The 27,474-nt window shown below is 39.4% G+C and overlaps 1 long non-coding RNA gene across 1 annotated transcript in view; it reads left to right on the top strand.

The window, feature by feature from the left end:
* Positions 1-27,474, top strand: part of LOC117526835 — a 294,238-nt gene that overhangs the window by 16,265 nt on the left and 250,499 nt on the right. Inside the window, exon 2 of the long non-coding RNA XR_004565365.1 lies at positions 24,942-24,948. This is a non-coding gene — a long non-coding RNA (uncharacterized LOC117526835). The remainder of the gene's footprint in view (positions 1-24,941; positions 24,949-27,474) is intronic.

Below are 27,474 nucleotides of genomic sequence, written 5' to 3'. Positions count from 1 at the left end.
TAACAAATTATCAATAATCCATTTCAACAGCAGAAGTCTGTATGCAAACTTTAACAACATTAAAGAATATTTAAGTCAATTTAAAAAAAAAAATTAACATAATTGCTATATCAGAAACATGGATCAATGAAGATAAAGGAATGGATTTTGAACCAGTCGAAGCAGTGGTTTGCAGATTGAAGCAATGCTTCAACCTATTGTTTCGTTTATTCTTTCTTTCTTTCGCTTAATTTTCCCCCGCTAAAACCCTAAAGAGCATACTTCTGTGAGTATTATTTACCTTTTCTATGTTAAACCGACCTGTTATGGTCTTCTGAAACAGTTGATAGATGTATTTTATAACTTAAAAATGGGAGCGACGCTAACACGTTAGCATGTCTATGGCATTTTCAATGTTAAAAGTTAGCATGAAACAGTTCCAGCTGTCTTCACGTTCGGGTGCATTTGTTTTCAAATTGTAATATTTCTTAAATTTATTTTTGTTTATATATTAATAATCTAATGATAATTATTATATACAATTTCAGAGAAAGAGACAAAAAGAACCTGAATAGAAACACAACAGAAAATAAAATATAAAAGCAACTAACAATGAACATACATACAGAAATAAATAAGTGTTTCCTGTGAACACCTAGTGACTCTTCCACCTCCATTTCATCCCTGTTTTATTTAAGTTTAATGACAGTTTGTTTCGGTCAAACCATATTGTCAATGTGTTAATTTCTTCAGTGATTTCCTCCAGAACTATCTGACAAACTAGAAAACTGCTGCATCCTAGTAAGAGGAGAATACTACTGGAATGAATCTGAATAAGGAAAGTTTTTTTTTTTTCTCACTAAATGGATGCTGCACTCACTGCAGTTTATCGTCTGGAATAGTCCCAGATTGCATTTCAGAGCTTCTAGAATTGAAACATTTTCGTGCAGGTGGTGTTGGGGGGTAATTTTGGGTTTTGGGTCTTGGGCCACATGTAGAACGAATCAGTTTTTAAATTAAGCTTTCAATTCATATAGTGGCATATACCTTTTTTTTTTTTTTTTTTTTTTAAGGTTACTTTATACTTTTATACATTAAGTAGGTTTTGGAGCACATACTTTTTCACTTTTACTTGAGTAAAGAGGTCAAGTTGATACTTCAACTTTTACCAGAGTGTTTTTAAACTGCAGTATCTATACTTCTACTTAAGTAACAAATGTGTGTACTTTTGACACCACTGGCTGTGCAGCTGAGTACTTTGCATGGCAGCATGCTGACATTGGTATGTGAATTTGAGGCAAAATTTGAAAGAGCTTTAGGGAAAAAATATCTACGTATGAGTAGAAATCAGTTCATTTGATATCACATTACACAATTCTTCCCCATAATGCACATGTGCGTGGGTACATGCTATATAAAGTAAGACTTGAAGGTGTTCTTAGGGCTGTCCCTCTGCCACTTACTGCTGACATACTTCCGGAAATGCAAATTATCCTGTTCATTTCAGTCTCACGCTTCCTCTACCTCTTTCAATCAACATGCACATATTGAGAAAATATAAAATACTTGTGCACGCCAGCATCACTGTGAACATAAGAAGCAATTCATTTTTAAGTATCAGTATCCTCACCACCCAACAAAGGAGGGGTGAAAATTATGTGTTCACTTCAAACCTTTCTGCTGGCAAATTATCTAAAAAAATGGTCGACAAATTTCACCAACATATTCTGGCAAAATGTTCAATGGTTAAAATTTTGTTTTCCTTCACATTTTAATTAAATATATTTCTTAATACCTGATACCTTATGAACACGTGTGCTTGCATGTTCTTGCAAGTTTTGCATTTTAAATTAAAAAAATATCTAAAATGAAATAAATTGTGCTGATGAGAAGACATGCAAAAGACATGCAAAAGACATGCATATATCCCCACCCCCGCGGGTGGGGGTGGGGATATATGAAAATGGAATAAAAAAGTCTTTTACTTTATGGAGTATTTTTTTCCCACTGCCATATAAATGTTTTTGTTCTTACATATCGTTGCCCATTTAATCTTTTTACTTTAACAAAACAAACAAAAAACATGCCATTCCATAATAATAAAATGAAACAAAATGACAGATCAAAGGAAACATTTTTAAAATGTAACTGAATAAATTTGATTTTACATATCTTAGCCCACTGAAATTCAAGTTACAACAAAAAAAAAGCATAAAAATGGGGTTAAAGGAGACAAATACACATTTAAGTAATATTCACTTATGTTCTTGCATATTTTAGCTTTAACACAAGATAAATTATACAAATAGGAATAAACTAAATGTACATATGAGAAAACATGAACAAATAAAAATAAATATGCAGACACATTGTGACATATGGGACTAATTAAATAGGCTAAATAATCCTTATTGCATTACATAGAACAGAGTTGATTGAATTTTGAAGGAAATCCTGACCCCATTCAATTTTTTTTTTCTTGTAATTTCTTCTTATCATCCTTTTTTTCTGACATCACTAAACACCACTTCACACATAACACAATTAAAGCCGACTGGCGCACGAAGGAGGAATCACATGCCACTCGTGAAAAATCGGAGCCATCTCGAACACCTTGTGCAGCTGTCACCACAACCATTCGCACACAGCACATGCCCTCTACATTCGCATGCCACTCGTGCCGGTAACCCATTCGAACGGCGGGCAAGATGAGGTCGCGTTGTCAACTGATCATGTTCACAGCATTTGCACGGCATGTTGTATGCAGGTCAGACATATTATGTGGTGGCACGATATGCTGCACGAAATCATTGGCCATGTCACACCGTGGCCGAATGGTGCGATCGAGGCAGCCTTCACACCAGCGGCCAAAAGTCAGTGAGTGCTGTGCGAGCAGCCATTCGACCCCCTCTTGGCCATCGTCGGCCGGAGTCCAGGTGCCACCCATGAAGATCCAACACAACTCGCAGGGCACTTAGAAAAGGCGGGGCTATTCGCGCAGCCGGCACAAGAGTAGAGAGCAGGCAACCACATTCAACCTGACTGTGCAAATGGACCCACAATGTCTAAGTACCCCACGTGTGTGCCGTTACCAGGCAACACGTCATGCAAATATGCACCTCCCCTGCAACACGTGGCGTGCGAGTGTGTTGCCCCCCCACCAACCATGAACCAACATTGTCAGCTGAGGTCACCGGAGTGTGATCTTGTCCAGCACAGCGCGCATCTGGTCGGCTGTAATGTCCAGCTGGAACAGCTGACCACTATGTACTTGCACCTCAGCTGGAGAACACATAATGTGCCATGAACAACACTCCACGCAATGCACTTGTGTGGGTGGGCTCTCATGCTCTCATGACATGCTGATAATTATGTACAGACCAGATCACATGGAGACCAGGCAGCCACATCTGAGTGCGCATGACACGGTGTGAATTTTGTTACCAGCCGGCCAGCCAGGCTAATGCACCTTCCGCAATGTAAATCGGAGTCCACCTGACAGGAAGAGTGGAAAATATGTAAAACATGGGGAAAGGCAGAAACTCATTTGCTTTGAGCACAATGCTGTGGATAAACGGCACCACTCAGCTGATCGCTGCCCAGCAAGTCACTGTCATTTGGGAATAACTCAGTGCACACGATGTGTTAAATTAAAAACACAGAGAACACAGCCAGGACAATTATATAAATAAATACTACAATAACTGCATACATAATGGCATAAATAATGACAGAACACAGGAACAGAGAGTGGCACTTTGTTCTGTGAGCTGATTGCAAAGGTGGGCGTGTCGTTGTGAACAGCAGCTGTTGGGATCTGTGGAGTCACACGCCACAGCTGGAGAACACATATTGTGTTATGCAGGATATGACCAACAACACTCCACAGTGAGGCGCGTGCATGGGCATGCTGTCCTCACATGGAAATACATAAAAACACATATTGCCTTTGCAACAGTCAGCGGCAACTGCATCAGCGCGCACATCGGCAAGCTGTCTCATGTGAAAAGCTCCATGTGATCCTGTGAAGACTCAGCTGGTAATCAGACTGTCACGTTCACCACGTGAGTTATGGGCCAAATGACATGGTGTCTTTCAGTGCACCACTTGCTGGACACCTGGACATGCGGCTCCGGCTGATGTGTCCATCCATGTGTCAGACCATCAGCTTGTTTATGTGCATGACCATGGGTCATGTACAGAGAGGAACAGGAGCATGATACTTGTCCACTCTTCATAACAGGAGTTATTAGAAACTGCGGTGTTTCTTTTTTTTTTACAGATTGTGTTACATTTAAAAAGTACATTCATTATTCCTATAATGTTCTGAATCTGTGCTTCACATTATTGTGGGCTTCCATATATTTGTTGATTTATGTACATATGTTCAGCATCTAATTGCTTCGCTGCTGTGGGAACACAATGTGGCATCGCACCTGTCACGTGCTCACACTTAAGCCGCAATGAGAGTAGGTTTACACTCACTTACTGTTTCACAAGCAGCTGCTGCTTTAGCAGCATCTGCACACACAAACACGCTGTGAAGGGAATTTAGTTAATAGTTAGTGACTTCAAATGGTTTTCTTTCCATTGCTGTTTGTATTTTAGATTTTGCTTATTTTTTTCAAACTGAGCTGCCAGTTTGCAGTTTTATCATCAATTTATCTCTCTGTATATATATATATATATATATACACATATATATATATATATATATATATATATATATATATATATATATATATATATATATATATATATATACACACACACACATATATATATATACGAGGTCTGTCCAAAAAGTATCAGACCTTTTAATTTTTTTCAAAAACCTTATGGATTTGAATCACGTGTGCTTGCATGAGCCAACCTTGAACCTTCATGTGCATGCGTGAGTTTTTTCACGCCTGTCGGTTGCGTCATTCACCTGTGAGTAGGCTTTGAGTGACCACTGGTCCTCCCCCCTCGTTGGATTTTCATTGCGAGGAAAATGTCTGAATGATTGGAGCAGCGCTGAATCAAATTTTTCCAGAAACTGTGAGAGACAGCCAGGTAGAAACGATTCGGAAGATTCAAACGGCTTTCAGTGGCTTTTCAGTCGAGTGAGTATCCGAGGAATTGTGTAAGAGCTGGACATGTCACAACATGTCCTGTGAGACTTCCACCTTCCGCACGTCTTTTATTACAAAATCTCCTGTAACAGTGGAATGTGCCGAAAAAGTGTAACACTCCTTAATCTGTGTGATGCCCATAGGATCGTCACCGAAAGCCGTCTGAATCTTCCAAATGGTTTCCACCTGGCTGTCTCTCACAGTTTCTGGAAAAATTTGATGCAGCAAAGCTCCAAATCGTTCCACCTCGCAATGAAAATCCAACGAGAGGGGAGGACCAGTGCTCACACAAAGCCTGCTCACAGGCGAATGATGCAACCGACGGGCGTGAAAAAAATCACGTATGCGCATGAAGGTTCAAGGTTGGCTCATGCAAGCACACATGATTCAAATCCATATGGTTTTTGAAAAAAATAAAAAGGTCTGATACTTTTTGGACAGACCTCGTAAAGTCTGTTAGGGTGCTCCCTTGTTTGCACTTAGGGTTGCCACAGCAAATCTGAGGTGGATATGCATGTTGACTTGTCATAGGTTGTGGCAGGGATGGGATTTGAGGAAATGCTGGATGCGAGCATGGACAAGACTGACGACACGTGTTGACAGTCAGCAACAGTCTGGATATTCCATTGTTTTCAGTGAGAGGCTGTTGGGAAAATTAGGGCCTCTTCACACATAGTGCAAAGTTGGTCGATTTGCCCCTAAAGTGTGCATGAAGCAGGAATCGTGTGCAAAACGTGCAAAATCATAGCTGCCTCATACACCTGTTGCTACAACTATGTGCACACACCAGCGGCTGAAAGACAGCTGTTATGATGTGAGCCGCCCTGAGTTGTACATAATCACACTATGTGTGAAAGGGCCCTAATGGATGTATTGGAGGAGAGCAACAAATGGATTATTTAGTAGAAAAATGACCATGCACATACTGTGGAGGTCATGTCACCTTTTTATGGAAATGGTAAATGGACTGCATTTATATAGTGCTTTTCCATCTGCATCAGACACTCAAAGCGCTTTACACATCAAATGCCTCACATTCATCCCGATGTGAGGCTGCTGCCATGCAAGGCACTCACTACACACGGGGAGCAACTAGGGGATTAAGGACCTTGCCCAAGGGCCCTTATGTAATATTTCCTCTTCAGAAATGGTGCTCTGATGCCCTGCCTGAAGGGGGGCTAGGGACACACATTTGAAGTAACCTCTTCTTAGCTGACTATTATAAAAGGTTTATGTTACAATTTGAACTTTGGAAAGTGACTCAAATATATATATAATAAAACAGAAGCTTTATTTGTCATTGTACACATACAATGAGATTAGCGGTGCCACTCCACAGCTGAGTTTGAGAATAAGAAAAGATGAAAAGATCCCATCAACTATGACACATAAATAACTTAGCAGACCAAGTGAAAAATGTGAATATAAAAATAAATGAAAATATGTACGAGCTATTTAAACAAAAGAAAGATTCATTCTAGTTAAGGCACAGAGAAAATTAGATTGCACATATTTGTATGAGCATAGCCAATATAATTTCTGTTATTGCACTTGGTGGTCAATGTTATTGTACATGTAATGTCAGAGTTATTGCACATGAGTGTTTAATGTTCTCACAGACCAGAAAAAGAAACTGTCATCCTGAAGGTTCAGGCTCTGATCGACCTGTATCTCCTGTTAAAGGGGAACAGGTGATGTGCTGAGTGAGAGGGGTCTGAGAGGATGTCTCTGGATTAGCTGAGACAGCAGGAGGTAGAAACAGTGGGGAAAATAAGTATTTGATACGCTGTCAATTTTGCAGGTTTTCCCACCTACAAAGAATGGAGAGATCTGTAATCTTTATTGTTGGTACACTTCAACAGAGACAGAATCTAAAAAAAAAAAAAAAAAAAAATCACATTGTAAGATTTTTAAAATAATTAATTTGCAATTTATTTGATAAGTATTTGATAAAACAGAACTTAATATTTGGCACAGAAACTGTTGTTTGCAATTAGTTGACCATGTTTGATGATGTTTGCACACAGTGCAGCAGGGATTTTGGTCCACACCACCATACAGATCTTCTCCAGGGGCCTCATTTACAAAGACTTGTGTGGACTTTCTACTAAAACATGGCGTACATCAAAACCCTGAATCCAGCATAAGCACAAATACATATTCAGATGTATGAAAGTGTGCGTAGGCATGAATTCACACACATTCCATTTGTACATCCCACTGAACGTGGAATTGAGTGTGGAACCAAACTCCTCCCTGGCCACGCCCTATTTAAATATGCAATTTCATGTAAATAGGCCCTTTGAGCAGGGATTCACCACGACGTCACATCAGACAACATGAACACAGAAAAGAAATTCTAGATGACTGGAAATTATGTGGACACACACAGGGACAGTTTATTTGGTACACTGTTAAACAGATTAATCACGAAACTGGAAAAATGTCTGTGGAAGCTACAGAGCGCATGTGTGTGTGTGTGTGTATGAGACTGACACACAGAACAGCACGCACACATTGATGTAAAAAAGGTGAGGCGCACCTCCGCTGACAGTGTGACAGTCACAATTTACACATGCGTTTATTGACAAATACTGAACACAGGAAGCCTGTTAAGAAGCTCTGCAGCTCACAATCAAGCAAAAACAACAACAAAAAAAGACATTAATCATAATAATACTAATAAAAACATATGTGAATGTGCACATCCCCAAATGTGTCCACGCTGGTTTTCGTTCAGAACAATTACACAAATAAACTATTTAAACACAAGCAGCCACCCATCACGCGCTGTGGCAGGCGCCTGATGCACATTTGCGCATCACATATGATTTGAATATTGATGGAATGAAAATATTTCCTATTAACAGAAACAAATTCATCATGTGATGGTGCCTTTACAGCAAAATGTATGTGCTCTCACTGCAAAATGCGCTTTAATGTTGGAATGTACCTGGATGAGATTGGGATGATTGCGCTCCACACAGCTGGTGGCTCGGTGTAAGGTTGACTGGCACACGTCTGACTGATCAGCCAGCTCACGCTGGAATGCCCCTGATGCCAGGAAGCCCAGCATTGCCAGCACCTGTGTTGGCACAGACAAACCCTGGGTCCGCATCATATTGCGCTCTGGGTTGACCGCAGTTCTGTGCGCATCTCCAGTAACAGTGGTCTTGGTCATCGAAATTGGTTTCAGAGCCAGTTATCCTCATTTAAGTAAATCCTCGAATGAATACACCGATTGCACCATTCACAAGGTCCTCTAACAACGCTAATGCAGTCACTGTTAGTGCCATTTTATGCATCAATTTGCACGTGGAGATGGGCGTATGCCAGGTTTTTGTGTGCCCCTGGTCTTTCGGGTTTCAAGTTTCAGTGCTCTCAAAAGATTTTCTGGAATTTCTCCAAATACAGCCACAGAATCCTATAACTTCTTCAGGGTTGTCTGGGTGTCTTGATGGCTTTCCTCACTGTTCTCCTTCTTGCACAATCATTCAGATTTTGAGAACTATCCACTCCATACAGATTTACCATAGAGTGTCATACTGTTTGGATTTCTTTGTAATTGATGTAAATAAACTCCAAGGCAATATTCAGTGACTTGTAAATGTTCATGTATCCAACCCCTGACTTGTCTTAGGGTAACTGTCACTAAAACAGATTATTTCCAGGTATTGTACCAAAACGTTCCATTACTTATACAACCCATCATCTTGGCTTTTATATTTTGAAGATGAGTGAAGTTGTCAAGATTTTCTTTCAATTTTAGTTTAAGGAAATTAATTTTAGAATTTAAATTTTTTTATATTGAAATAGCATGAACCAATTAAAATATGTGAAATATCAGGTGTTTCAATACTTTTGGAGAGCACTGTAGTAGCATGATAGAAGATGCAAGCTGGGAAAGCATACACTGAGAAACACAACCAAGTGTCGGGAATCATGTACAGGAACATCTGTGCTGCATATGGATTAGAAGTCCCCAAGTCCTGAAAGGAAACGCCACCAAAGGTGAACACAAGCTCGGGGTGATCAGGACTCTTCAACACAGAGCCCTACAGGTGCCCACAACTACAGAAGGAAGGGCTAAAGAAAAAAAAAAAAAACTTGTCCGGAAAGCCCTCACAATATGTGGGTACCCACGATGGTCCCTTGGTCCCTGGATAAAGTGCAGAAGTCCTAGAGAACAAAGAGACCAGACAGACAGGAGACGGAGACAAGAAGAAGAGGAGTGTCTCTCCCTTATTTAGCAGGAGTAGGGTAAAAACTACAGAGGATCTTCAGACAGCACAAAATCCCAGTTTACTTTAAACCTGTTAACACCTTGAGGCAGAAATTAGTTCACCCTAAGGACAGGATCCCTAGTTACAAACAGAGCAATGTAGTGTATTCTATCAGATGTCAGGAAAAATGTAACGAACACTACATAGGTGAGACTCAGCAGCCGTTACAGAAAAGGCTATACCAGCACCGGAGAGAAGACACCAGTGGACCTCAGTCTGCAGTTCATCTCCACCTTAAAGACACTAACCACACGTTTGAGGACAAGGAAGTTAAAATCTTAGCCATAGAGAAGAATTGGTTTGAGAGAGGGGTGAAGGAGGCATTGTATGTGAAACAGTTGAAACCCAGCCTTAACCGGGGAGGGGGTCTAAGACACGTTTTGTCCCCTGTTTACAATGGGGTACTCAGGTCAAAGCAGTTTCAGTCTTTTGTTTGTGGTAATGAGTATATTCACTTGGTCCAACGGAAGCTGCTATCTGACGAAGGCCTTTTGGCTGAAACGTAATTATTATGAACTAAAACAGCGGCTAGACGTCAATATTTTGAGTGTGCTATGCTTTTTCTTTATATTTGAGTTAGTATTTCTGCATGTGCACCTCAGCGGAGGATCCTGGTGTGCATTTTTTTAATCTGTTTAATGAGTATATTCACATCATCAGGAGACTCGTCAGGAGAGCCGTCAGGAGACGCTTCAGTCCCATCATTAGGAGGGACAGCTACCCTGTCATTAGGAGGGTGCTAACTAGAGCACAATAGGTGCTAATTAAAACAACTGTTTAGTCACTAGCCAATAGCAGGCTGCCTCTCGGTAGGAGGGGTCTGGTTACATTTCAACTCCAGCTTTTGTGGCTTCTGTTTGTTCTTCTCTACAAGGGTCAAGACAGAAGTCAGACTACCAGAGCAAGAATTTTAGCTGAGGAAGCTTCTGCGATTTGAAGCGAAATGTCCTCGCGTCAAGCAACCCAGTCCAGTCGAAGATTCAAGCTTCTCTACTATGGAAACCACCTGGACAACTGAGAGCCTTCACAGAAAGCCACCAAAGGTGATTGAGAATGACAGGGCTCAGGTCCTGTGGGACTTCAAATTCTAGACAGACAAGCAGCTGCTGGCCAACCAACCACATATACTGGTTGTTGACAAAAGAAAGAAAACCATAGTTGCGATCGATGTGGCAAGCCCAGCTGACAGTCACATTAGAAACAAGGAGTATGAGGAAACAGCGAAGTACCAAGGACTGATGGAGCAACTGGAGCAGATGTGGAAGGTTAAGTCCAAAGTGGTCCCAGTGGTAATAGGAGCACTAGGAGCTGTAACCCTCAAATTGGAATAGTGGCTCCAGCAGATTCCAGGCACAACATCAGAGGTCTCTGGCCAGAAGAGTGCATTCCTAGGAACAGCTACGATACGGCGCTGAACTCCAAGGCCTCTAATGCAGGACCCTATATATATATATATATATATATATATATATATATATATATATATATATAAGATTGCTTATTCTATTTTTAAAAGGAGGGAGGGGATAAAAGGCAACAATGAGAACTTGTACAAACTGATGACATTGCCTAACAAAATTAAAGTAAACATTCATAGCTTCATGCATGGTAATTGAATGCGCTGCGTGTTTGAAGCTTCTGTGACTCATGCAGGTCACACCGCTGCCTCTGTTCTACCTGACCGAACGTCTCCAGCTTACTCGTGTGCTTTTGGATGTGTGCTGTGGTGTGTGGATAATTTCTGCTTTGTGTGGCTTTCATGACGCCATGACTCAACTTCTGTCACGCTTTGCTCTTTTATCTTGGTAACACTGACTGCTGAGGCACTCTTCCTTTTATTTCCCATAAATGACTGATTTTTTGTTTAACTGGCAGTCAGCAGTACCATTTTACACCTCCACAACAGAGTGCCTTTTTCACCTCATTTGTGAGGTGTGAGATGTGTTCATGAGAGCCGCCAACTCTCTTCTCTTCTAGTGTCCCATAATGCATCAGTGGAGGAGCCGCTAAGGAGATCAATACCCATCAGGCCGCTCAAATAAATACATTTATCACACGCTGATACTCACCACATTGCTCTGTTACAGCAAGGGATCCCCTGCCGGCTGGATAAGCTACAATATGTTTCCATAAAAAAAGTAAAACTGACATTATGGAATGTCGGATTGTTTGCAAACAGACTGTCACAAGGCTTTATGGTGCAGAAAGAAGAAAACTTTTGACTGCAAGCTCTCTGGCTTTTCAAATCTGAGAAGAACGTTCCTTCTGTCTTCCCTCTGTTGCACATAAAGAACAGGCGTTTGAGTAATTATGGTGCATTATCACCAAGGAACGTTTCATTGCTACATTTTAAGCTGTGTAGTGAGCAGTGACAAACAAATGACCATTTTAATTTCTATCAGGAGGAAAAACACATGGCAGGAGCCAATGAAGTCAGCTCTCATTTTGCCACTGACTGAGACCATCTGGACTAAATAAAGGTTTTTGTATTTGAATCAAGAGCTGTTGAAAATAACAAGGTAGTATATATATATATATATATATATATATATATATATATCACTAATCTACTGTTTTGCCCTGCTGTATCCTAGTGAGTTTTTTTTTTTTTTTTTTTACAAGAGGTGAAACTTTACATGTTAAGTTGTATTAACATATGACTTTTAGTCTACTAGTTCTATTTAATACAGTTACTGATTTAATACATAATATAGTTGGCAGCATGGTAGCCTAGTGGTTAGGCCATAGCACTGTGGCCTTTCTGTGTGGAGTTTGCATGTTCTCTCCATGTTTGTGTGGGTTCCCTCCAGGTGCTCTGGTTTCCTCCTACATTTAAAGACATGCAGGTTAGGTGGATTGGAAACTTTATAATTGTCCAGGTCTCACTTGCAAAAAAGATCTCAATCTCAATGGGTATAACTTGGTTAAATAAAGATTACATTAAATTTATAGATTGGTTTGTGTATGTTAAATTATACACATTAACACAGGTGTGTTTGTGTGATTGTGTGTGTTCAGAAACAGAAACAATATTTTTAATAAAAAGAAGAAACCCAAACTTTATGAGATTGGTGGCTTTGTTTTACATTAAATTCTGACTCATCTTATTTTGTATTTGCACATCACAACATCAGACTTGACTTGTTCTGAAAAAAACGTGTGCACACATTTCGAAGTGTGGGTGAGATGTTGTGTACATTCTCAATGAACCTTATTCATTTCTTCAAATACCAGTTCATGTGTGGGAAAAAGTGTCTTTCCTGGTTTCGGTAAGAACCCAATGTTTATGCACACGGTCCATGATATTAGCGTGTTGAAACGGATGTATGATGCTCGACAATAAATGCACCTGTTTCAACTCACTGTTTCTCTCTTGTCCTTCCTGGTGTTTGTTCTGCGTGTCCATGTCTGTGACTGGAGGCTTGGCCATGTCAGCCAGTCTATCACAAACTGACAGTTTTACAGCACGTGCAGTGCACTAATGGATGACATCACAACCATAACTACTGCCCTCCACCGTGAGCTCAACAAATGACAGTGTGAGAGGGTTGGAGAAGTTTAAAAGAATGGAAATAAAGACAGTTGTGGAAGAAAAAAACACTGTGCAGTGAAAGGTGCAGGTTAGCTAAAAAAAAGTTTCATTGTCTCAGTTTCACCTGTGAAATGGTGTCATTTAAAAAAACCAACATTTTCACACGTTTTTGAACATCACAGATTTTCCTCTCGATGCTGCAGAGAAGGAAACTGTGGTTTTCTCTTTCCATTGGTCAAACAAGAATTTGTTCCACTTAGATGGCAGATATGAATTTTTTTTAACACTTCATTTTGTCCAGACATTTTATGTCATACAGTCTCAAACTTTTGTAAGGTCCTATTATGAAAGAATTTTACACAATTATTTTTTTGAAATCCAAGCAATCAAATAATAATAATAATAATAATATTAATAATAATAATAGTTCGATTCTGAGAGATGTCTCCCACACTCTTCATGGTGAGTTTCAACTGCTCCCCTCAGGTCGGAGGTTTAGGGTACCACCTTGTAAAACCAAACGTTACAAAAACAGTTTTGTACCAGTAGCCATCAGTGCTGTTAACAAGTAACAGAAACTTAAATATAACTTATGTATTTATTTTTTGTATAGTTTCTCTTACCTTGTTTTTATGAACAGTGCATTTTTATTTTTATTTATTTAGTTTTTTATCCCTTTGGCTCGGTATGACATGTTTTTAGACTTTTTATCTATTAATATTTTAACTTATCTTGCTTTTATTTTATTTTGGGGCCGTTCTTTTTTGCACTGTTGTCGCTTTGTCCAGTTCTGTGTTTTGCTGTGTGTTTACCAAATAAGCCCCCCCCCAATAATGAGCCAAGCCCCCCCTCCCCCCCAATAATTCTTCCAATAATGTGAATAGCAACTGACATATTTGTGGATCTCAACTGCAGTTTTGCGCTGCGAATGTCTCAATATTGCATAACTGAGCAAAGTGATGAATGTGTGTGTTCGGTGGTCCACCAATGCTGAATCACCCTTCACAAACAGAATTTTCAGTTTTGCAAATAAACATTTATTTGTAAAAACCCACACACAAGTTACAAATCAGAAATTTGTGTTTGTGGATCACAAAGCACGTGTACAAATCAAAGGATATTTGGGCTAGATTGTATACAAAGTTCATAAAGAATCACTTTTTACCTCCGCCAAGGAGGTTTCGGTCATGTTTGTTTGTTTGTTTGTCTGTTTGTCAGCAGGATAACTCAAAAAGTTTTGAACGGATTTTGATCAAATTTTGTGGAGTGGTTGGAAATGACAAGAAGAACAATTGATTAAATTTTAGTGGTGATCTGAATCACGATCCAGATCCAGGAATCTTTTAAAGGATTCTTCACCATTGCGGGATAGGGGGAATTTTGACATTCTAGTTTCTAACTCCACAAAAACAAGGCAGAAAGGCTTGAAAAAAAAATTAGGGTGTAACATAGTCAAATGTTCTATCAAACAACAAAGTTTGGTGATGATCGGATCCGGATTCCGGATCTGGTGATCCAGAATATGCAAAAATATAGGGAAAATAGAAAATGTGTCAGTGTGAGGTGACAAATGAAGCTAGAGATGCACAACTAACACCAAATTGTAGCTGAATCTGTAGTGCTTCAGTAAAGTGTCATCAGATTTGATGTAACTTCAAATGTTATGGAGCTAGATCCAGAAGAAAACCGCCATTACCGAAAAATCATTTTTATACAATAACTTTTGAACTAATAAAGACATAAAAGTGATTCCAAGTTCTAATGGTATGTTTTCATGGTCAAGGATGTCAAATATAAAGGAAAGAAAAGTGTATGTATCATAGTTTTGGGTGTAACACTGAATTATTGAATAGATTACTGTGCCAAGGAGGGAATCTCTTTAGGGTCAGTGACCCTATGGCCTCGTTTAGAGAAGTGTTTCATAAATGTTAAAAAATTCATATATTTGCAGTTTAGTTGAATAATAAATTGAATTTTGTCTCTTATTTGTTTTTTCTCTATAAGCACATGCAATATCAATATCAGTGCTCAGATGACAGTAGCTTCTGGGAAAGGTGCAAATTGCAATAAACTGTGATGCCAAGAGCTAAGGATACATGCTATCCAGTCACAGCAGATTAAACTTTTTTTTTACTACTGAACAAACATCATTGTTAGACTTTTTTAGGTTCAATGATTCCACAACGTGTAGATGTTATGGCGTCAGTGACCCCATGGCCTTGGCCGAGGTTTGCACGTTTGCAAGTTTCTCAGGCTATATCTTTTACTTACTTATATCGAATGGTTATGACCTCAGTGTTAAATTGGCAGTAAATCTTTCATATAGACGATTTGTGTAAGGTTGATTCCATGCATTGTCTAGAGCACCATTTCAATGAATTCAGTTTATATACCTATGTGCAAGTTTACTGAAATTGCAATCATTCTAAGTGATGTGTGTGTGCATTGATACCACATTTTAGAGGAGCACGGGTGACTAAAACATATACCTTGGTATTTATAAAGCAATTTACTATATATTGTTCATTTCAATGACATTTTGTGGAGCCCCTCCAACTTTTACCTCAGCCCCCCCAACAAAAATTTCCTGGCACCACCACTGGAAATGACTCACTCACTGTAAACTAATTTTACCCAAGGGTATAAGAATAAATTGAATCTGAACCTGAATAATAATAATAATAATAATAATAATAATAATAATAATAATAATAATAGGTAAAATGTGGATTATAGATTTTATTGTGTTAAAATGTGAAGCAGCGTTTTTCAGAAAAGCCTTAGTGTAAAAGTCCAAATTCACTCTCCCAGAAAAGAAAAACAGAAATATATATAATGGAACACGTGTGTATTATGCAAACATTATGTACAGTTTTCCCCCTGATGATTTAGGACCTTCACCAAGGAGGTCAAGTTTTCACTCACATCAATGATGGTTGACATTTTGGCGATCTTTCACATGAAGTGGTTGATACTCTCAATTTGGACAGAAAACTTTAACATGTGCAGCAAAGGAGTAGAGATAATTATTTTATTCTGTTATATTATATGTTTGTTGAAATAGAAGCTCTCTTGGTCATGTTCTCATGAAACATCTTACAATACAAAGATACCCAGACAGCAATTGGAACCGGGCCGGATGTAGTCCAACATCTGGTACCATTCCTGAAAAGGGATCCGGTCCAGACAATTTTTGCACCCTGGCCCAGATCCAGCATGGCTCCACTTTACAGTTCTGGAACAGATCCGGACCAGATCTGAACCGGATCCACAAAAGACCAACCATTTACAGCCCATATCTGGCACGGATCTGGGACCGATGTGGTCCACATCATGGCACCGTTGCAGGACCATGGGGTGAGCATAACAATAAGCAATTTTATCTGCACTCGGCAGAAACTATCTATTATTAGCTTTTATAAACTCAGGGCTGTGAAAACCGCGGGATGCGCAGAATTCATCATGGGGAGGGGGGTGTTAGTGTGTACTCTGTAATTGTGATTGTCACTGAGGCTTTTTAAAAGGCTTATTGCAAAGCAGTTTTTTCTTTTTGATAAGCCAGTTTTACGGGGGTAAGTTCCGTGAATCCAAGGAAACTGATTTGTATCTGTAACACATAGATCAGTGTCCGCTGACTTATAAATCTATAAAAGTGGCTGAATCTGGGCCAGGGTGCAAAAATTGTCTGGACTGGACCTGTTTTCAGGATTGGTACCGGATGTTGGACTACATCTGGCCCGGATCCATTTGCTGTCTCGGTAGGGATGATCATCTGTGATTTACATGGGGCTTGGTGGTGACCTAGTGTCAGTGTGAGAAAATTGATTTTATTTCATGTTACATGTATTTCACAAAAATTAATCCGGTCATTTCTTTTTTTCATTATTTATTGACATTTATTTAAAGCAATCAAATCATTGCTTTTCTCCCTGAGCTGTGCTGCTTTCAGGTCAGTTAATATGGACAAGAGCTTTGTTTCATTAAATCAGTTTTCCCCCTGCTCTCTCTGGGTGAAAAATGTTCTGTGTGGCCTTCAGAATTTCACTCTGTTGTTAAAACAAATTGGGATGGTGCAGCGGATTGCTGTGCTGGGTGTTTTCTTTTGCCTGCTAGCCATTTCCAACTAGGGTATAACAACATCAACAGTATGTGTGTGCATGAAAGAGCCATGATTGCTTAAGAAAGTCAAGGCAAGTCTGGGGCCGTGTCCACACAGAGACAAGTTTAGGCATATCCACAAAAGTTTCGTATCATATTTGTGTTTTGTACACAGAGTTGGAGTTTTCAAAATGCCATTTTTTTTTTCAAAACGGGTCCCAGAGTGGATAAACCTAAAAACACAGGATTTGCATTTTTGTGTGGATAGTTCATACAGAACTTCTCTGCAATGATGATGTCGTAGCCCCACCTCTCTATCCTCAGCTGCTCATAATAATTATTAATAGTGTAATTTAATTTAATTTAATTATTTTTATTATTTAATTTGTCTTGGTGGATCCTTAATAGTATTTATTTTCATCACTAGCAGAATGCCTGTGGTGACTGTTGATATTTCAATAAATGGAGCATTGTGAATCTAATAAAATAATTGCAGGAAGGACTTTCAGCTTTTAAAATAAGCTATTTTTTCTTCTTCATTGTGGTGGAACAAAGTGCCAGAGTCCTCCAGCTCAGGCTGAGAATTACACCCGGAGCAAAGACCGTGGAACTTCTTTAAAAATGCTGCATTTATTCTCAAGCAATTTCTATGATAAAAAAGAATTTCCAGATGCTGTCTTCCAAAAGAAGGGCATCTTATTAGGAAAATAGTTTTCGTCAGGCTGTGATGATGAATCCAGCTGAAAGGATGCAACAGGTCAGACTAAAAGACTTTATATTTATTGCGTATGCTGCTTTGTAAAGTTCTCACTTCTGTTGCTACATTAATTAGCTCCTTACACTCGTTATGCTTACGCTGGTTGGGAGGTGGTGGCGCAATGGTTTGCATGTTGGACTGGAACACCAGCGATCCAGGTTCACTTCCTGATTGCAGCCACACTCCCAACTGGCACCTTCAACAACAGTGCTGGGAAGGAGTGAGAGACACATGTTGTGGGCCCTTCTGGAAACAAGCTTTGGACTTTCTTTGGCTACCCACATTAAATAAGAACCTCTACCTCTATGCACATGGTCCACGTACATGCTACAGTCCCACATACCAGGCTGGCATATGTACTACGGCATATTCAGGTGGTTTGAGCATTTTCATGTGGATGGAGATATTTCTGAAACTGTGCTGTGTGTACAGAATATGTTTTGAAAACAACAAAGAAAAAGATTACATTGGGAAGGGACTGTATCCATGTGGACAAGTTCTAGGACCATGCACTTGTGCCGTGTTTTGCCGTTTCCATGGCCAGCCCAGTCTCACTTTTTTTTTTGTCGTGCTCCCGTGACGAAATGATTCTACTTTTCATGACAGGGTTTTTTTTAACTCACAATTCCGAACCCTACTCCTACCACCAACCCTAACCTTAACCATAACCTAATCTTACTCCTTCCCCCCACACTAACCATAACCACCCCGACCACCCCCACTTCACTTTTAATTTCGTCCAGCCATCACAGAATGAATTAGAATGAATTTGTTCTTCCGTGACGAAAATGAGGTGCTTTTCGTCACAATATCACAAACCGATAGATTAATGTATATTTCATGCTGCTGAATCACGACTTGCCATGAGACCAGGTTGCCATGGCACCACAATACCACTGTGGCTCCTGGATGGCCACCACCCAGGCAACAGCCAGTCCATCCCCACGTGTAAAATAACCATCTATCTACTGCGGCATTGTGAAGCACAGGTGTCCCATTTACCTTGTCCAGCCACTGTGGTCCTCTTCACTGAGACACTTCTGTTGGGTCATGCGCAGAGAGATGCACCACAAGGCCAAAATGTTGACACCGTTGTTCCCTCGTAATGCAAGAAATACTCAATATTCCATTCCCTGAAAACTCCCTTCTGTCTGATCATTTCTTAATAACATTTACATTTACTCTGATGGACTACCCAGCAGTGGGGAATAAGTTTCATTACACTAGAAGTCTTTCAGAAAGCGCTGTAACTAGGTTTAAGGATATGATTCCTTCTTTATGTACTCTAATGCCATATACCAACACAGTGCAGAGTAGCTACCTAAACTCTGTAAGTGAGATAGAGTATCTTGTCAGTAGTTTGACATCCTCATTGAAGACAACTTTGGATGCTGTAGCTCCTCTGAAAAAGAGAGCTTTAAATCAGAAGTGCCTGACTCCGTGGTATAACTCACAAACTCGCAGCTTAAAGCAGATAACCCGTAAGTTGGAGAGGAAATGGCGTCTCACTAATTTAGAAGATCTTCACTTAGCCTGGAAAAAGAGTCTGTTGCTCTATAAAAAAAGCCCTCCATAAAGCTAGGACATCTTACTACTCATCACTAATTGAAGAAAATAAGAACAACCCCAGGTTTCTTTTCAGCACTGTAGCCAGGCTGACAAAGAGTCAGAGCTCTATTGAGCCAAGTATTCCTTTAACTTTAACTAGTAATGACTTCATGACTTTCTTTGCTAATAAAATTTTAACTATTAGAGAAAAAATTACTCATAACCATCCCAAAGACGTATCATTATCTTTGGCTGCTTTCAGTGATGCCGGTATTTGGTTAGACTCTTTCTCTCAGATTGTTCTGTCTGAGTTATTTTCATTAGTTACTTCATACAAACCATGAACATGTCTATTAGACCCCATTCCTACCAGGCTGCTCAAGGAAGCCCTACCATTATTTAATGCTTCGATCTTAAATATGATCAATCTATCTTTATTAGTTGGCTATGTACCACAGGCTTTTAAGGTGGCAGTAATTAAACCATTACTTAAAAAGCCATCACTTGACCCAGCTATCTTAGCTAATTATAGGACAATCTCCAACCTTCCTTTTCTCTCAAAAATTCTTGAAAGGGTAGTTGTAAAACAGCTAACTGATCATCTGCAGAGGAATGGTCTATTTGAAGAGTTTCAGTCAGGTTTTAGAATTCATCATAGTACAGAAACAGCATTAGTGAAGGTTACAAATGATCTTCTTATGGCCTCAGACAGTGGACTCATCTCTGTGCTTGTTCTGTTAGACCTCAGTGCTGCTTTTGATACTGTTGACCATAAAATTTTATTACAGAGATTAGAGCATGCCATATGTATTAAAGGCACTGCGCTGCGGTGGTTTGAATCATATTTATCTAATAGATTACAATTTGTTCATGTAAATGGTGAATCTTCTTCACAGACTAAGGTTAATTATGGAGTTCCACAAGGTTCTGTACTAGGACCAATTTTATTCACTTTATACATGCTTCCCTTAGGCAGTATTATTAGACGGCATTGCTTAAATTTTCATTGTTACGCAGATGATACCCAGCTTTATCTATCCATGAAGCCAGAGGACACACACCAATTAGCTAAACTGCAGGATTGTCTTACAGACATAAAGACATGGATGACCTCTAATTTCCTGCTTTTAAACTCATATAAAACTGAAGTTATTGTACTTGGCCCCACAAATCTTAGAAACATGGTGTCTAACCAGATCCTTACTCTGGATGGCATTACCCTGACCTCTAGTAATACTGTGAGAAATCTTGGAGTCATTTTTGATCAGGATATGTCATTCAAAGTGCATATTAAACAAATATGTAGGACTGCTTTTTTGCATTTACGCAATATCTCTAAAATTAGAAAGGTCTTGTCTCAGAGTGATGCTGAAAAACTAATTCATGCATTTATTTCCTCTAGGCTGGACTATTGTAATTCATTATTATCAGGTTGTCCTAAAAGTTCCCTGAAAAGCCTTCAATTAATTCAAAATGCTGCAGCTAGAGTACTAACGGGAACTAGAAGGAGCGAGCATATCTCACCCATATTGGCCTCTCTTCATTGGCTTCCTGTTAATTCTAGAATAGAATTTAAAATTCTTCTTCTTACTTATAAGGTTTTGAATAATCAGGTCCCTTCTTATCTTAGGGACCTCATAGTACCATATCACCCCAATAGAGCGCTTCGCTCTCAGACTGCAGGCTTACTTGTAGTTCCTAGGGTTTGTAAGAGTAGAATGGGAGGCAGAGCCTTCAGCTTTCAGGCTCCTCTCCTGTGGAACCAGCTCCCAATTCAGATCAGGGAGACAGACACCCTCTCTACTTTTAAGATTAGGCTTAAAACTTTCCTTTTTGCTAAAGCTTATAGTTAGGGCTGGATCAGGTGACCCTGAACCATCCCTTAGTTATGCTGCTATAGACTGCTGGGGGGTTCTCATGATGCACTGAGTGTTTCTTTCTCTTTTTGCTCTGTATGCACCACTCTGCATTTAATCATTAGTGATTGATCTCTGCTCCCCTCCACAGCATGTCTTTTTCCTGGTTCTCTCCCTCAGCCCCAACCAGTCCCAGCAGAAGACTGCCCCTCCCTGAGCTTGGTTCTGCTGGAGGTTTCTTCCTGTTAAAAGGGAGTTTTTCCTTCCCACTGTTGCCAAGTGCTTGCTCACAGGGGGTCGTTTTGACCGTTGGGGTTTTTACGTAATTATTGTATGGCCTTGCCTTACAATATAAAGCGCCTTGGGGCAACTGTTTGTTGTGATTTGGCGCTATATAAATAAAATTGATTGATTGATTGATAATAATAATAATAAATAAATAAACTCAGCAAGAAACTGTCTCAGCCAAGTTGGCATTGATTGTGGCAAGTAAAAAAATTCCAAATGTGTTTTATGAGATGTTTTCATGTCTTCTTTTTATATGTTCTATGTCATTATCAATACTGTATTGATGAAAACTAAATAGACAGAAAATCCTATCTATCAGTTTACAGTCTGTATTGCTTTGTGGTTGGGATCACACTTCCTTTGTCAAAGTTCGAAGTGGCTCTATCCATTATATGGAGACTCTTAACGTAATAACTGTCACTTCTAAAATTGCATGCATTTGAAAACCAAATCGTGGTTGGATGTAGTGACTAAATTTCAGATAGGAATTCCAATGTCCAGAAAATGAATGTTGCAGCAGAAACACTGAACTATTTGGAGACAGGTTTTGTGTAGCAATTTGTTAGTTGGATGTGTCACATCTGCTCTGTACGTACAAAATGATTATTTTTAGTACTGCTACTGATCCAGGCCAGTGTATTGATAAAGCCCCTGTCACAAATAGCAAGAATGTGCAGGAACCAGGCTGAAACGGCAAATACTGTCATAATTGAATGCAGTCAGGAGGGAAAGAGGTGTGGTCAGCCGTGTCAGAATGCATCCAGATTACCGTCGATGATGCGGTCAGAATATGTAAACTGCAATCAGATGACTCAAAAACTGCATATAGACTGCATCTCGATGGCGCCAAGAGTGTTCTAAACATGTGCAACACACTCGGTACAGCTGAGTGTATGGGCCCAAATATGTAGATGCTCCGTTGGTCTTTAGACAGCACCTCAATTTTTCCCAATTGTAGCTGGATGTGTCATTCGGATGCAATTCGGCCTCAGTCGGCGTATGTGTGATGGGGGTATAACACTTAGCCAAAGACAAGATATTACATTACATTGTGTAATAGGCATTATTTATGACAACCCCTATTTTTTAAATAAAAACTTTGCTTTGATATGAAATTTGCAACCTTCAGTTTTGGAGCAGATCCACAAAATTCTTCATTTTTACATCAGTGGATCAACAAAAAATTTCTCTTGAAATATCCAAACAGTACCACTTCAACTAAACACCTGATTAAATAAACATGATTTTCTTTAATATTACACGAAGCCAACCAGCAAAATCCACAGTACTAATCCAACTCACATGGTGGTGACAGCAACACTATTCCTGAGTTAATAAAACTCACTTGTTCGATGTCAAAATTATACTTTTGATCGCGTAACAGTGTTAACTCTTTAATAGTGTTAACATCTTTACACTTGCCTTGTTTGTTTTTGACAAATAAAAGTATATTTTCAACACTGCAGAGACTAATTTAAAACTGCTCCTATTTAAAACTGTTTGGGATCATAGAGAAATCCCACAGAAAAAAAAAAGTGTCTTCAAACTTCTTTTTTGGAGGGAACAACATTGTCACACCACCACGTAATAGACATACAGTGGAAGCATTCATGAAGTTTTAATTTTCTTCTGGAAAATGTTGAATCAGCACAGAGAACAACAGTGCACGGTTTAACCATGAGAATGTTAAAATATCACTCACACACACACACATACACACACACACACACTCATCTTCAACTGCTTAGTCTAATCAAGGGTCACGGGGGGCTGGAGCCTATCCCAGCAGTCATAGAGTGCGAGGCGGGGTACACCCAGGACAGGACGCCAGTCTGTCACAGGGCCACAAACAGACAAACACATTCACACTCACTCGCACACCTACGGACAAATTAAAGATTCCAATCCACCTAACCTGTATGTCTTTGGATGTGGGAGGAAACCGGAGCACCTGGAGGAAACCCACGCAAAGACTGGGAGAACATGCAAACTCTACACAGAAAGGCCACAGTTGGGAATCAAACCCATGACCTCACTGTGAAGCAACAGTGATAACCACTAAGCCACTGTACTGCCCTGATTTAAAAGCATTTGGAATTATTTTAAAGGTTTTAGGCTCATCTTTTGTACACCATCAGTGCACGGAGATGAGATCCTCTTTAGCTGCAAATGTAAGCAGTTTATTTATTTTTTCCTGAATTATTAACTAAACTTTTTTTTAATCTGTTGTAATTGTAATGTATTCTTTATATGGGCTTTGTGGTTTGAGATGTGATTTCACATTATTTTGACATTCGATAGCAGAGTAGATTAATTAAACAAAGCCAAGCTTGAAATTGAATTATGGCATAGACTCTCTGAAGACCAGGGCCAGGAAAGTCCTAAGTGTTCGTCAGAAACCAGAAGGCAAAGCAGCCCAGAGGAGGGAGGCAAACGAGCCAATCTGTTTGTCTGTTTACGGGAGAAGAGCGACAGAAGCAGCCTGCCACCCTGTGCTGTCATATGGGAGCCAGGCTCCAATGAACGCATGCTTAATGACTCGATTTATTCACCCTGTCACTATCTCTTCATCTTTGCCTCTCTGTTTTCTCTAATGATTTTGCCCATATGCACTTCCAGTTCTTGTCCCCAAACGGTACATTCCACTTGTGCCCACAAGGTTAAAACCTTATCTGAAAAAGTCTAAGACACATTTTGGGGTCATTGTTGGTTCCCATGACACAGTCACAAAGGTTGTGTTGTGAGCAGTGCTGTCACTGACGTTGGCTGACATTACCGGGACATCGATCACACTGTAGCTCTGGAAGGTCTCTCAAAAGCTTTATTCCTAAATCTACACTGACAGCCGATGACATGATGGAGATGGGGTTGCCGAATTGATTATGTCCTCTCTCTCTTCTTGTTCTTCCATTCCCAGCTTCCCTCAGCCTGTCTCTTCTCCCTCTCTGCTTTGTCCCATCATTCTTTGCCTTCTATCTCTTCGTTCCCTCTCCCCCTTTTCTCCCTCCTTCTCTACTCATCGCTTGGATGTGTTGAGCACAAGATGTCAGATTATTTCCCAGCAGAGTGTGCGCTGTGTGACAGAGGACTGGAGCCGTATATCACTGGATGACACTTCCTCTTCCTCCCCCCTCCAAAGACAACATCAAATATCTTCAGGTCTTTTTGATCACTAAACAGGCTTGTATTAGGAGAGGAGCCGGTGCTTAAACAAAAGCAAACAAAGTGTTTCATCTGTCATGTTCGCCGGGTGGCCATATGTGGGGTGTTACGTCTTCTCTGATGGAGACGTGGTACACTGCCCAATACCACATGTTATACAGCTCGGCTCAGACATTCTGACAACTTAGCAGGGTCCCATACAAAAATTTTGAACAACCCAATATAGGTCACCAGATGGCTTAAGGACTTGTTAGCTCAGTGGTAAAAGAGTTGGACTGCCTCCAAAAAGAAGGCAGCACTGTGGCTTCGTATTTGGCACTGCAGCAAGAAGGTTGTGGGATCGTCTCCCACCTGAGGCCTTTCTGTGTGGAGTTTGTGTTGTTCCCTCCAGCTGCTCTGGCTTCCTCCCAAAGACATGCAGGTTAGATGAATTGGAAACTTTAAATTGAATGTAGGTGTTAGGATGGAAACGTGCCTCCTTGGTCTTATTTTGTTCCTTTTGATGAAAAACACTCCTGATTTATTTTTCAGAATTTTTACAAGTTTTAGGGGTTGCTGTTTTGATTTTTCTTTCAGAATGTGCTTTTTCTCCAATTTTGGCAGTGTTTTACTTCAAATACTTGGTGCTTAGAGATCTCCTGAGAGACATGAAAGTAGTAAATGATTGTGGCGAAAGAGCTGTGAAGGATGTGCAAACCTATGCTAATGCAACACGAGATGGTGGTCACACTGACAATGTTATCTTCGTATTAAAGCCAGACACAGATGTCGCATCTCAAAACTGAGAAAGGATAAACAATGTTTGAATGTACCAAAATATCAGACACTATATAAGGGGTTCATTGTGTCATTCTTTGTGAGAAAAAAATAAGAGATATCAACATTTCAGTACTTCTTTCTGCCAATACAATGTAGTTGAGATACAATGAAATTTTGAAAAGATGTAGCTTATGATTGCAAAAAAATATATATTCGTTACTTTTACAATTTTACAATTACAAAAAAAACAGAATATTGATCTAATAACATTTACATAAAAGTTAAGAAATCACTATGAAAACGCATATTATGAGAACAGATAAAACTGAGTGACAACATTATTGCCAAATTATTATAAAAAAAAAACATTTTTTTCAGCAAAAATCACATTTTTAACCCCTGAATGTGTCTACAATTTTTGGAAACAAATTTGGGATTATATTTTCCATAAATAGCAACAGGCTTGAACCAGAGAGCATATATTTTGCATGAAAAAATAAACAAGAAAGGATGAAACACTGCGTAAAAAATATAAATTAATATATACATATATATATATATATATATATACATATATATATATATATATATATATATATATATATATATATATATATATACATATATATATACATATATATATATATATATATATATATATATATATATATATATATATATATATACACACACACAAGGTATGTTAGAAAAGTATCCGACCTTTTTTATTTTTTGCAAAACCATATGGCTTGGCTGATGCAATCACACGTGATTCAAATCCATATGGTTTTTGCAAAAAATAAAAAGGTCGGATACTTTTCTAACGGACCTCGTATTAAAGAAAAATATAAATGGCAACCCTTATAACCTGTCTAAAAATTCACCAAAACAAATCAGGAGTGTTTTCTTTCATAAAAAGGAACAAAATAAAACCAACGAAACACATGCTTTCAGAAAAATAAAATAAAATAAATAAATAAATAAATTTGAGCCACCCTAGGGAATGTGTTTGTCTGTCTATATGCAGCTCCCCGACAGACTGGTGACCTATCCAGGGTGTACCCAGCCTCACTCCCATTACTGCTGGGATAGGCTACAGATCCCCCCGACCCCCGATTGGAATAAGCCGGTATAGAAAATAGACGGATGCCTTCAAAAGGACTGGAGTTGAACTTCCACTGGATGCTATCTGTCTTTCGACAAGACAATTCATATGCATGTCCCAGTCCACCCAGATGCAAATGGGTACCACCTTTAGATGGGGAAGTACAATAGACTCTAATCCAGTTCAAGCTGCAGTATCTGGGAATCACAACTGGTCCAAATAGAGTGTCTTCAAACAGAAAGTTATTAGAGAAAACATCCCATACACACTGTAGTGATGGATCCCTAAAAATACTGTATATATATATATATATATATATATATATATATATATATATATATATATATATATATATATATATATATATTTGTCAGTTGGTTTAAATGGAAAACCAATAGAATCTATGACCTCACTGGATGGGATGTTAATATGACGCAGGATAAGCGAAGCCCAGCCAAGGCCAGTAACCATTTACAGCAGGCTAGACTGGGCCAATGCAAATGTAGTATCTTGTCTAAGGACACAGAGAGGTGGTATGACCCAGAATCAAACCCAGGTCAATATTTTGGTGACTCAACTCCTTATCCCATTGAGCTACTGCCTCTATGATAGAAGAGTAAATATAATCATGAACTACATCTCTGCTTCATGTTTTTGTGTTGATTTGAATCCAGTGACAGAGACACTGTGTATATGTTATAATAAGCAGACCATTAGTCTTTGTCTTCAGAAAGTCAAGCTAGGTCTGGGAGCATATGCTGGTGCCATACTTCACTGCATCCACAACACCTTAGGCCCTGGATGGCAACCACCCAGCCTGACAACCAGTCCATCCCCCACATCTCTAAAATAACCATCTATCTGCTTTAGCCAGATGAAACATGGGTGTCCCTTTGGCCTTCTCCAGCCATTGGGGTCACCAACACCCAAGCACATATGTGCTGGATCATGCAAAATGAAATGCACCACATGGCCAAAATGCTGAGCTGACAT

This window comes from Thalassophryne amazonica, chromosome 2 (genome assembly GCF_902500255.1).
Source record: "Thalassophryne amazonica chromosome 2, fThaAma1.1, whole genome shotgun sequence".
NCBI classification, from domain to species: Eukaryota; Metazoa; Chordata; class Actinopteri; order Batrachoidiformes; family Batrachoididae; genus Thalassophryne; species Thalassophryne amazonica.
Note: the sequence above shows the minus strand (reverse complement) of the source record. Positions and strands in the feature narration are given on the sequence as shown.